The sequence below is a fragment of the Calidris pugnax genome, unplaced genomic scaffold, assembly GCF_001431845.1.
Source record: "Calidris pugnax isolate Ruff unplaced genomic scaffold, ASM143184v1 scaffold42, whole genome shotgun sequence".
NCBI lineage: Eukaryota > Metazoa > Chordata > Aves > Charadriiformes > Scolopacidae > Calidris > Calidris pugnax.
The window spans coordinates 16098952-16113327 of NW_015090920.1; positions in this window are offsets into that span (position 1 = coordinate 16098952).

Genomic DNA, 14376 nt, shown 5'->3' on the forward strand with positions numbered 1-14376 from the left:
TAGAATTGTTCAAGAAGCTCAGATTGCTGTAGGTAGCTTTGTGAGAAAGTAAACTGCAAGCTGTATTGCTACAGTGTTGGGGGTTTCTTTTTCATTATTGAAATAAGCCTGGATGCATTCCACCGATCAATGCTGAAAATTAATTTCTTGTATTTCCTGGCATAAATATGTCTCATCAGCACTGACTTTTTGTACCATAACCCCAAAAGGGCAAAGCACGCCAGCCGATGCATGCTGACAGATTTGCAATTATTGGCAACCAATGTAATACCACCGTGTTTTCTGAAAGCCTGCATTTTCAGAAAACTATGAATATATATAATATGTGTGGCCATTACCTCTTGTGGCATTAATGCCACATTATCCATTTCTTCAGCTTGATCTTTCATCTTCAGGTCAGAGGTTAGACTGACCAGACTACAACTTTTCTATTATTAAGTATTCTTTCACACCAAGAAAGACATTTTCCCTGCCCTGTGTGTCAGAGAAACTGTCCTTTAGTGAAGAATAGTCTTACAGAGAACACAGCGATATGCTTAGGAGAAAACTAATGTTATATTTTCTTTTCATGAGAAGAAATTAAACAGTTCACAGCACAACACATTCTAAACTAAGAAAATAAAGTGCTATAAAAATACTAAATTACTCTTCTGATACTAGTTTTTATTTTTCTGTTAAAGCAATACCTATTTATTAAGAGCCCATAGAGATCGTCCACTTGGTTAACTTAATAATATATAGGTAATGCTAATCTTGCAACTCAGTTTCCATATTTTGTTAGTGAAGCAGAAGTACGCACACCCTATTAGAAGATGTTTTAAATAATATAGGATTTTTTCAACGGAGGCACACAAAGAAAATAAGTATTCAATATGAAATGCTTTATCAGTTCCAAGAAGATCTTTACAAATATAAGTGAGGCTTGGTCTCTTGCAATAAATCTCTTAATTAAGCAAAATAAAAACAATTGGTCAGATACTATATCTGGCCAACTGTCTGTCATATCTCTGCTATCACACTTCTGACTCTAGTCCACAATTTTTTCCCATTCCAGGACAAGTCTTATTAAACTTTGGCTCAATAACATTTTCTCATGAACTTTCCCCAACATAAGACATTATTTATTTTGATCAGATGTACAGAGGGAAGGAGAGAGAGGGAAGTTGCCAAGAAACTAAGTGAAAACAAAAAAACCTAAGCTCTCCTCAGACATAAATTCATATTAAGCTTTGTACCCAGGGGAAAAGGAGAGTCTGAAAGACTGCAGAAGAGCAAAGCATATGAAGAAAAGAAACAGTCTGTTTCTTCTTCCAAACCAAAATAAGATAATTCACAATTATCAATGCTCTTCTGAAAACAGTTTCAATACATATGCTTCAGTCAGATTAGGCAGTTTCTTAGCACAAATTTGTGCTGCTCTATTTGATACAACCAAACACAGATGAGATTTTTCCTGTTAGAGTGCATTTGTCGGTTATAATGTAAAATGCGTTATTTCCTGAGAAAGCCATGTCCTTATAATACAACATAGTGAAAAAAGATTGAGGAGAAAAAGTAGGACTGAGAAAAGTGGTTCTTTAAATATTTACAGATTTGGTTACAAATGATCTGCAGCTTGGCAGATGGGTGTGTCATAATCATACTTCCATCATTTTATTAATTTGTTATTACACACTTTGTTTGAGGACTTTGAGTCTCATGGCTCAAATGAATTTTATTTTTAGGAGTGGTAGATAAATGAGTTGTCCCCTTTACCACAGCCTACCCTCACCATTGCAGGTCCTTAATCCTGGGTAGATTGCCGCTGGTGGGCCTGCTTGCATGGGGGCTGCATTTATCATTGTTACAGAAAGGCTTTTGCTGCTCATCAACTTTAAAGAGTAAAATGAACCAGCAAAGATTTCATTTTATTTTTCTATTTTGCCAGCAGTTCCATCAAACTTGACTAAAACCAGCCTGGACAAGCAACTACCTAGTATCAGTGTTTCTTAGCTGTAGACACACATTGAAGAAAAATTAGTGGTGAAATCAGTGGTGAACAAAGAGACTTGATGAAAGGGGTAGAAAAACATACCCCACAAGAGAAAAAACTTACAGGGTTTCAATTTTGATAAACATCAAAGGAAAATAAAGCAACGAAAGACCAGATAACTCGCTATGGTCTAGTCCTAGCTATATGTTCTCTATCCATAAGTTGTGCAGCTATTTTATTTTTCACATATAGATCCTATTCTGTTAGGACTACTCTCTTAGCTAGGAACATTTCAATTTAAAAATTACATATATTTTTAAGAAGAATTTCAATAGTAAGAATTTCCAATTTAACGTGAATTTATTTTGGGGTACCATTTGCTCCATAAAGGTTACCTAAAGTCATCCAATCTTTAAAAATAATAATAATAAACTTTAAGTGGCTACCATACTAAGGTGGATTTTTGCTTGTGAGAGCTGCTTTAATTATTAGCTGTCCTTCCAATGAAGCCGATTGCAGAAGATGATGTTAGGCACATGCTTGAGGTGAGGGCAAAAATCAGCAGTATGCTATTAGCCCCCTCCTCTGTCATATTTCTTTAATGTCTATATTTCCATTTAAAAACACATTTTCATTCCAGGTTGGTAGACCGGACAATTAATCCCCAGGCGTTTGCAAAGGATCTCAATTTTACAGCAGGACGTCCGTTTATATTAGTTTTTGGAATGTGAATGCTCTCTGGATAGCCAATTCCATTCTCAGCACTTCAGTAGGAGATTCAGCAAAAGAAGATTATATTTGAACTTAGCCTAGCGGGAAGCTCCTAGCACTGTATTTTGGACTTTCCCTCTGGTCTTTCTAGTCTCTTGCCAACTAATCACTTGAATGAGTGACAAATTGCTGAAGACTATTGGAGTTTTTTGGTAACAGTTTTCAGTGTTACAAAGTTTATAAGGTTTTGGTTTTATGGGGAGTTTTTTTGTGTGTGTGTTTTTTTTTTTTTTTTAATCACCTCTTTCCAAGAGTAATCAGAGATACAGCATTGGTTTATGAATGTACCATTTCAGTTCCAATTTGTAGGAATATTTATACACCTCTCACCCCATATCAGTGGTTAAAGCCTCGACCTTCACCAATTTCATGGAAATGTTACAGGGTGCTATTATTTGTAGAACTACAAAGTCACTGTGGGACTTACAACACCCTATTCTCCCACCTTTAAAAAAAGTTTTGCTGTCCAAGTTGCTGCTGCTCAAATGAAGATGAGATTCAAGATACAGAGAGGTAACAGTGTCACACAAGTCACCAAGCTGCTGGTACCACTTCCATGTATTTGCCAAAAGAGGTTTCCAGTCTGTAAGGCATATCAGTTTGCTGTCACTTCAGCAAAATTCAAGCAGGTAAAAAGGCCAGAAAACTTTCTTTAGGAAATGCAATTTTCATTTCCAAAGAATTACGGTTTTGTGGGCATACTGTCTTTCTCAGCCCATGCTTTTAAAACCACCAGAGCCTGAAAGAACTTTTCAGATAATCTAACATCAACCTAAAAGCAGGCAGGGCTAGCCTACTTGGAAAATGAAACTCTGAAGAAAACTGCCCTCTGCATTACCCACACACCGTAAAAATTCACCCTGCTATTAACATCAGTGTGTTTGCCTGAATTTGACATTCTGGGGCTGTGGTTTTATTTGTTTTTTAATGGATAACTATTGAGTTTTGAAATCTATTTTAATTTATTTCTTAACTCCCCAAGATATAATTTAATGTGCTCAACATCACCTATGTTATTCACTTTGTACTTCAATTTTCTGATTAGGAAAGCCCTGACAGGGCAATACAACAGCTAAATACCAAGGAAATCATCAATCAAGAATCCGAAATACTATCAGATGTGGCTCCTGCCCTATTCATTTCCCACATCACCTGTCTCTGAACACAGCACTACCTACAACTGCTGGAACAGCACAACCTGCAGCTGATGAGGGTATTTTTTTTTAAGGTAATGCATTTGAACTAAAGTAAATTACATGGTTCATTTACGATCTATTTACTTGTTAAGTGACTCAGTCCAAATCCTTTCACATTTTAATTTTCATCAGAGTGATGCAGTGCCTGGGTATTCTTTACTTTCAGGGAGGTTTAAAATTGAGTCATAGAACTAAATGGTGTACAATACTGATCGCCTATAAACAAGCTTTCCTGTATGATTCACACACACCATTCACATATCTGGATTGGCACTGGTAAATTAACATGCATTTACAAAATGATGTGTTTACTCCTGGAAAGCTGGGGGGTGGGGGGATTGGGGGAAGAAAAAAAAAAAATCATTAAACCGCCAGGGTACAAACTTCTTCCCTGGATGATTTCAAGTCATCCAATCCGCTAGCCAAATTGTTCATTTATATAGGTTTAAAAGACACTGTGCTTTTATAGACTGAGTACATCATTGTAACTCTGTCAGAGTTACATACATGTACTTACGTGTGCATCTATTTATAACGACCAAAACAAACAAAAAGGAAGGAACAACATTTACTAAGTGCCTGCTCAACACAAAAACTAGCCTGAAACCACTGAAGCACTCTGTGGGCTGTGCAATTCACATTCTTGGTAATAATTGAAAAAAAAAATAAAAAATATATTTTTTCAGTTATTTCAGACTTAAGGAATTAGTTATTATATCACCACTTTTGTTTCTTTATTCTTAGATGCAGAATATTAATAGCTCATTAACAAGCTGTAAACATCCATTGTGGCAAAATGTAAGTAATTCATATAGGGACAAAGCATAAAGTGGGTTGTAACCAGATTTTGGGGAGGTGGGTGAGAGAAGCTTTTCCCAACCTGTAAAGAACAGATGAGTGTGTGTTGGATATGAAATTAAATTGCAAATCTTAGTGGGGTTTATTATTAGCAAGAGGACTGGGTTTATTTTTTGACAAAACGTGGTGGGGAGAAAAAGCAAGAGAAGTGAAGGAATACAGCCTGAGATTCAGACACCAATATGTATTTTAATGAAAGAACCATATGAACCTGAAAGCAAAATGTAGCACCCTTCCAGGGCAAGCACTTTAGTCTTTTGCTGCCAGCCAAAGACTCACACATTAGAGCCTAAAACCAGGACATCTTCTAATCACTTCTTCAACCAGCTTTTCACCCAACTGCCTTAAAAAAGGCACAAAAACCACCACAAAATACACACTTGAATTCCAAAAAAAGGATTCAGGCTTGCATGATATAAGAGGATAGACAAGGGAGCACGGCAGCATTGGCTGGGGACAAAATAGAGCCTATCCTGCAGGTAAAACCATTTGTAAGATGCTATTGGAATGGTAAATATGAGAACTGAGGAAAATCGACTCCTGTTCCAGTATTCCTTTTGAAAAGGAACTTAAAACTCTGTCTTGTATATTTTTTTCATTTTACAGTGTCACCCTTTCCATTTTAAAATAAAAAGTAAAGCACAAAGACCAAAAAACTGCTGGTAAAGGTCAAATAAAGCAGAACTTATTTCTAATGAAAAGTCCGGGAATATTCACTGCTGTGTTTCACCAAGAAAACAGAGACCAAAGGAGAGTTATTTCATGTAAGAAAAAAAAATAAAACCACAAAATACCTTCTCCAAACATTATAGCTTAAAAATCCTTGCCCTGAAGATGTACTATACCAACAGCATTTAGATTTTAGGGAAAATGGAAGGAAAAGTTGACCTTGCGGTCATTAGTCAAATGTATTTAACTAGTACGTATAGAAATGCTTCTGCAATCACAGAACAAATGAATTAAGGTATCTCAGTTTTTTTCTTCTGTCCAACAAATGTGTTTTAGAAATCAGCCAAAATTTAAGACTAGGATTTAGGTAACAGATCTCTAGGCTGCCCTGAGAAACATCAGCTGTAGTCCTTACCTCCAGGCAGCTGCTTCCCACTTTCATCCACCACAAGACTACAGCTGGCAATTTAAAATTACCAGTAACTGGTGTCTATACACCTTAAAACCTCCGTGGTATGAAATGAAGCAGTCCAAAGGTGGTAGAAAGCAAATCATTCCCACAGAAGGGGAGGCAGCTGGGTAACCAGCTGAAGTCTGGGATCAGGGCAGCACAAGAGAAGGCAGCCCGCTAGAAACTTCAGCGTTTAGAGCACTACACCTGTTCCATCTCCCCTTTCCCATCTTCTGGCTTACCTTTGTGGTTTGCTACTAAGGAATCGGATGGGTTGGTTTGGGGTTGGTTTTTTTTTTTAAATGCCGGACATATCGAAAGTCTTATTTTAATCAGGCCTTCAGGGTATAGTTACACTAATAATTGCATCCTCCCAGCTATCAGGAACATCTTATTTGAAATTGAGACATCATACCATGCTTAAACAAAGGACTGGAATTCACTAGTTCCCTGAAACACGGAGCCTCAGAACTTCACAGGTCACGCTAATGTGATTGAAATCCCTTGTCTGCAAGGAGGAACAAAAGCTCTTCTGACTGATTTTGCTTTCAGTCTTCATATCATTTTAGTTTCTATGTCTCCTAGGCAATTTTCCTTTAGCCAAGAGAGATTCTGTCACTCAAATATGCTTGTGGGACTTCATACAACTCGTATTGACTAAAGAAATTACCAGTATTCTTGGAATTGCAAGGGTTTGGTAAGCCAACTAATCATTGGACTCAAGTTGAAATAATTTGCTTTTTTAGCAATTAAGTGACCTGAGTCATTAAAGAGAAGTCACAAAGACAAGTGAAGTTTTATCCAATACGTTTCCAGAAATTATTTGCATTGAAATATTTTAAATTATCAACTTTGGTACCTAAATATTTAAGGTATTTATACCTAAATTATTTTTACTGCAACGTCAATGCCTTTAAAAAAAAAAAAGAAAAAGGAAAAAAATCCTAAAATATTTCTTCTATAGTATCAACTATTTATTTCTTCAACTGACAACAGAAACAAATGGATAAAAACAACGGATGTTTTCCATGGGAAAACAAAGACCTTAGAATAAACTTGTTAAAAATCTATTAAAAAAAACCAGGTTTGTCCCTTCCATAGTGTACACTAAGACAAACAGTAAAGATTTTCATATTCCAATCTGAGTCCTACTTGACAGTTTGTTGATCATACAACTATTTTCTTACTCCAGTAATTTTTGTATACAGTTCTCATTTAAGTGAGTTCAGCAAGAGGCTTCACACAGTCCCAGACTGTGTACTGAGAGCTACAAAGGGACCGTGCCTGTGGGACACTTCGTCTCTCAGTGAGAGGAGAAGACTGGAAACGCAAGAGCTAAATTAATTCTGCTCATTAACAAACCTTGAACACGGACCTTGTATAACACAAGAAAAAATAATGTGCCAGGCTCTCATACAGTATAGTATTGCAATATATGGTATTTTAGGAGGTTTAGTGTTTATATTAATGTTTACGGATTACCACATTCAGCAGTAGCCTACCTCAATGGTTTTCTTGAACCAGCTCTGCTCTACATCATAATACATCAGGAGTGCTGGTTTGGATAAGCATTATTGAGTATTTTGCACAGTTAATGCTGCTCCTGTATCCAACAGCTGCTATGTTACCGCCCTCTATTCCCTTAGTTGAACTAAAAACTTTTTAATGTATTAAAATGTGGTAAAAGTAATGTAGTAAAAATGAATTATTTAAAAAGGGAACTGATTTAATTATTCTGGTTAAAATACAATGGGCAATCAGCAGTGGCTTACTTCCATCTACTTGACATTGTTGAGGATGCCTCCAGAAGTGAAAGCAAGATCTAAGTAAATGCAGCAACAACAAAAAAGATTCTACCATTCACATCCTTCATTAGTTCCTAGGAGAAAGAACTGCTTGAGCATCTTAAGCATATAAACTTGATGTACACAGAGGGACTTAAAGGGAACAATCCCTACTGACTGACGTACAAATACTGAAAAGTTCAGCAGTGCTCGAAGTCAGCAATCAAATTCTCTCCCCTGCCAAACTTCTCCCTGAGCATTCAAAATAAAAGGGAAATTGTAAAACACACGGCTTCAGATTTGGAGAACACCCTGTTATCTGGCAATCTACACACAATTTGTCTGGACTAACAACTGACAAACAAAGTCCTGCTCCACTGAAAACAGAGCATCTCCACAAGAATATGCCAGTCTGAATGAAATCTCAAAAGAAAAAAAAAAAATAGGGAAGCTCTTTCTTTGTATGTCCAGGGAGTTATTTTTATGGAAAGGACATAGTGAAAGCAAGAGATGGCATCAAAGAGTAGATAGTCTGATGCTTTAAGTAACCATTTGAGATGTGGGAGAGGTATTTCAGCTTCTTGTTCCTCCTGAATCAAAACAGGGCATCCTGGCAGCAGTCATAACCACTAACTACCCTTCTCTCTCTTTTGTTTTACAAAGAGCATTGATAGAAGCATAAAAAATATGGTTTAAATCAACAGCTTCTGCCTGCTTTTGAAAACGACTATTGCAATATCTTTCTCTGGAGCTTCATATTTATAAACTTTGTTAATTTCTTTTTTAATTTATTTGGTAAAATTCCCCTCCCAGGAGGTGGGGTAGGGGTATTTTGGGTTGTCTTTGCTAGTAAACTCTTTCACAACTGAAACTCTCTATTGTTTTTTTTATTTTAAAGGATACTTATTCTTAATAAAAATCTATTATTCATGTATGAACCCTTAAAAGAACACCACTAAGTCAATTCACATTAGCTTAACCCCAGTGCATGCAATTTGAACACTTCAATATTCATATTAGCTATTAAGAACAGACAGTATTTCTGCCATTTTATATTGGTGTACTTGCATAGTAGTCAAGATGCTTTAGCAAACTGTTTTATCTAGTAATCGCATGGCTTCAGAATTAGAGTGAAAATTATGTACCTGGTAAAGTGTGTAATAAGACACGTTTATGTTTTAGTTTTATTAAGGCATATTTTCCACGGAGTTGAATATTCTATTTTTTCATGGGAATAATGTTTCACAGCTATCAAGAAAAATATTTGTTATGAGCACTGTGGTGTATGAACTGTCATAATATATATGGTTATTTTCACATTTAAACCTAAGCCTTTTCCTGTACTTCTTAGTCATAACATTATTTGCAGATTTGAGGATGCTCCACTTTATAGCACACACCAATCTCTACATATCCCCAGCTCCTCACTATTTCCAGATACCAGCTCCCTCATGCTTTCTCAGAAAGAGGGAGAAGAGTATATTTCTTGCAAACAGCATGAATACATTCTGATAGAGCTGCAGCAGCCAGGGGGCACATGAAAATAAAAGGATATTCCAGTGGCTATCTTGAAATATTAGAGCATATTTGCCTCATGTTTAATTACCAATTTCAAACTTTTAAGTAGTAAAACAATCTGCATACATCAGAGCATTGTGCAAACTACTCACTAGTTAGTCAGGTATTTGGACGAAAATATTTTGTAGGAAAACCCATGCCTGTGTTTTTTGCCAAGCACTGTTTACTCATTGTGCTCAAGAAATCATTATGAGTTTGCAAAGCAGTTGGCAAAAACAAGACAACTCAATATTTGTACCTTTTGTGTGCGTGCATGCACTTATCCTCCCTCCATATCTTCAGTTCTCCCTTACACTGCCTGAAAAACATGCAGGAGTAAGCAGCCTTAGAAATCTCAGCTGGAGCTTCAAATACAGATGGACTCAGGAGATACAGAGCATTTTGACCTGAATAGCCAGCTAACACAGGAAAACTAAGCTTAACCAGTTCTTTGGTAAAGTTTTAGAACACCCAAAGACGTCACCATGCTTAATCACACATGCATATCATGCACACACACGGGCTAAAGGAAAATCCTGCTATACTGAGCAGAGGAAAAAACAACAGGAATTACTAACTGAATTATAACTACAAATCATGCATAGATGGTTTTTAATCCCAAAATGTTATTTTTCTCTTCTGCAATAAAGCTAGCGCCTATGTATGATTTTCCTTTCATTGCTCCTCGACATCCATGAACTCCTTTTTTCTTTCTAAATGAATCTCAACCATACAACCGTGCATCCATCTTTATCTGGGATAACAAAGCCTGTTTGTACAAAGTTGGCAATATTTTTAGCTGTTTGCAGTGACAGAAGAATATAGTCCTTTCCTGCCTAACAGCATTTTCCACTTTTATAGTACATCATAGCAGAAGGTGGGGGGGGGGTGTGTGTGAAAAAAACCACACCAAAACCTATAGGAGGGACACAAGCTTTACAGCTGTTGTCCTGTTTGCAATACAGATGCCTCTTCCCTGCTGCTCTACCTAATGTGAGCAGCATGTTTCTTGGTAGTAAACTGTTGAGAAGTCAGCCTGTGCAATGTCTGGGTAAGGTAAGCTGGTGAGGACTGCTGGCAACAGGTCTGGCAGGTCAGCTCTTTGCTTAGCAGCACATCCCACCTGCCCCAGGGTGGTGGGATGCCTTCAATTCCTGTGCATCAGACATTTCTATCCTTCCCTCCACTTCTTAGAATCATAGAATCGTGTTGGTTGGAAGAGACTAAGATCATCAAGCCCAACCATTAGCCCAGAGCTGCCAAGTTACCACTAAACCATGTCCTTTAACACCACATCTACAATGTCTTTTAAATACCTTCAGGCATGGCAACTTGACCACTGCCCTGGGCAGTCTTCTCCAGTTCTTTTGAGGGGGGTCATCTCCTCCTGGTGTAAGGCAGGCATTTTGTGATTCTCTGTTTTGTGGAGACTTTAGTATTGCATCTTATTCTCTCACTATTAGCTCTTTGATGTCAGCTATAGGACAGCCATTTCTCCCTGGAAGCAGAAGAGTAGATAGTATTTGAAGTCAGGAGTTATGAGAGGATGGTAGCTAAACCCATCTCCCTAAACAGCCAGCAAAACAGATTTCATCAGAGGTAAAATATTTCAGAGTTTAAGAGATTTAGCAGAATTCAAAAGCAAGTCCGTAGGACAGATAAGGAAACTGCTAGGAGACATAAATGAAATAAATGTAGATAATTCCCTTTCACCTGCCAGGAGGGAGAGACTTATAAAAAGAAAATATTGTGTAGCTTTAAAATGTATTGTTAGGTTATATAATGGTTAACCATCAGCAGTTTTCACATCTTATCCTCAACAAAACACAAAATCTTTTTTCACAATTGCTAGCTTTTGATAACCACATGCTTGCATGTTTATTCAGATGACTGCATCGTATCCCATCTCTCTTTTGCTAAACTCAGAGCTATTTACTAACCTAGATCCAAAGAATCCAGAGACTCTTTTCTTTCAGGTGGTCTGTTTAGCATAATTAATTTAAAATGCACTATTGACCTTTAGTTTGTATTGTATAGTTCCTTACTGTTAAACCAAATGGAGGGCCCTGAACCCCAAAGCTTGTCTCTAGCCTTGCCAGCTTACCTAATAAAAGATTCTGTCTCCATCAACAAATTTCCCCCTATTACAGGTTCAGAGAACGAAGCCTACAGCAACACTAGTATTGTATCGGTACACATGTTAACAATAATACTTTCTCAGTAACTGTGGCTTCTCAATAAACAAACTACGTATAAATCACATTTAGGTCTTCAGTATTCTTCTGTCAAAAATACATTGTTTTCCATAGGTCAGGTTCTTAAATATATGAGATTAACTGCACACTGATCTTGCCAACCTTTCTCAGTTTCTGGACAGTAACAAATAGTCTATTTCTAATCTTGTTATAAAGTGTAGGGTCATAAAACCCATGATTGTATTGCTCTGAAAATTCACCATAGGCCTGAGGCACTAATCCACTAGGTATATTAGATTAGGTTTCCCTTTTGCAATTGTTCATTTATACCTTTAATGCTGCTCACAGAGCAGGGCCCTGAAATCCATTGTTAATTGCTTACATTTAGGCTTTGTTTCTTGGTGTGACATGAATCAATCTTGCTATCATAACGTCAGCGAAGAGAAAATGTCCCTTACCTTAGTTTGTAGGAAAATACTATTTTTCTGAGACTAGAAACCACTGACATTTAAGCCTAGTAAATAGCCTTGATTTAGAAAAGACAAATAGTCATAGATGTGCCCTATTATATAGGTGACATCAGCCAAAGCTTATTTTGGTAGAAAATTTAAGGAGGAGCAGGAAAAGACTAAAGTCTTATTTTCTCATTCCTCTATTGTGTTTTAATTAGCTAGGTGAAACAACTAGCATATCTAGCTGGTATAAACCAGTTTATTTTTACTAAATCTCCCAAATGTGCTTAGCTATTACACAAGATGACATAGTGGTCTTACCAGAGGTCTGTGGTGCTACAAATTACCTGACTGCTTAAGAGTGGGCCTCGAGGCAAAGCAGCAGTGTTGAAATCACAGGCCAATAAGAGAACAAATAATCAGGCACATAGATGATGATGATGCCTAAAAGAGAGACCTACAGAAAAGTGTTGTTGGGAACAAAATGACTTCTAACGTTTCCGTGCTGGTCTTGTTAAAAAAATACAAAGTAAAACTGTTCTCCAGAGAGATGACAGAACGGTTGAGGTTGAAATGGAACTCTGGAGGTCATCTTTTCCAACTCAATCATGGCCACTAAAAGTCAATTGCCAGGACCACATCCAGGCCATTTTTTCACATCTGCAAGGATGGGAACTCCACCATCTTCCTGGGCAACTGGTGCCAGTACTAGAATGATACCTTGTGGCTTGGAAGGATTCAAACAAGAAAAAAAAAAATACCTCAATGGACCTTATGAAATATCCACAGGATTAAAAAAGGTGTTAAAGAATGATAATAACAATGCTGCTCAGAAGGATTTGAAGCATATAAAGAGAAAAACAAGACAGAAATTGCCAAGGGAAGCAAGGGTTATACACTACAGCAACAGCATGAAGACAGGTTAAAGAAAGCTTTAAGCACAGTATCAGGAAAAACTACATAAAAGTTTCCCAAAGGAAAATGTGTAAGCTTTGTTGCTTCAAATCACTTAAAAATTGTATGGAGAAAACCTATGAGCATATCCTGCTGGAAGAATCAGAGTGGCACAGATATACAGCAGATACACAGCAGACGAGTTGATGGACTCCTTTCCATACAGGGTCCTCAGCCAACACAAAAACCAACACAGTAGAAAAATACGAAGTGGCCAGCCTGGACTTTTTTTCTGGTCAAGTTTGAGATACTCCTTGGCAGAAGAATAGGGAAGGAGAAGCTCAGCTCCCTGGTGACAGAGTTCCTGCAACTTTAGATAAAATTAAATATAAATATAGAAATTGTCCTTATAAACTTTTAAATGAAATCTCAGGTTTGGGATTAAGACATACTAAGCTTTTACCCAATTTTCTGCTAAAGGAGATCTTTTCAAGCTCAGGCATGTCAAAATGGAGATATCTGCTTCTATCACAAACTAATTTGAGCCAGCATTTTCAGCTCTGTCTAGCACAGAGATTAGATATCCCAGGCAATTTTTTATAACGGGACCCAAGCTTGAGCGGTACGATTGCTCTTGGTGAGATTTATGGAAAGTCATTACTGATTAGTACTACTGATTGACAACGATTAGTACTCCTATAACGATAAGTCTTATTCTACAGTGTAGGGTTACAAAATATCAATTACAGTCAGGGAATGGGTGGTTTTACAAATTTTCTTGCTTATTTCTAGAGGAAAAAGTAAAGCTACATCATTCACTACTAGCATCCTGAAAAGCTGAAAGGAACATTTTGTGAAACTTCACAAAATACCTGTATTTTACTGCCCTATTCTTTCACTCTTATGCATCTGCATAGGCATGTAAAGATGTTTACAAGAGTTAAATGCTCTAGGCTATAATTGCTATACTAATTATAACTATTGTCTGAATTTAGAAAATGTTATTGAACATGAAATTATACATCATCAGGTAGGAAACAATACTGGTTGTCGACAGCAGCTAGCTAAACTGATCAGCCCCAATACTTCCTCACTCTTCAATTAATGCCATTACTCGTTTAACCTCATTTCTTCACAGTCTGGTTCACTGAGCACACCTTATGTGCTTCGTGTGATAGCTGTTCAGTAGGAATACGCCCCAAGAGCAGCTCCCAGATCTGGTGAAAAATACAGAATCTAGTTTTGGATCTCAGCAAAATCAGCTGAGGAAACAACTGAAAATTAAAACAGTCCTGAGCATCCCCCAGAGACAAATACTTAATCATCCAGGGACTTAATTAGTAAAAAAATAATATTCCTTTAGGAGCATTAAGCAGGTCTGAGATACTCAAGGCAAATTTTCTGAGAGGTTCTGAATTTTTAATACGTGCATCACTCATATCCTTTTTGAAACAAACCATATTCTTTACAAAAAACCTGAGAGACAATTTGCAAATAAATAATTTACTTTTTGTTTTAGACAGGAAAACAAGCAAACTAAACATCGTTCAGCAATAAGTCATTCACATTTTGCTTCC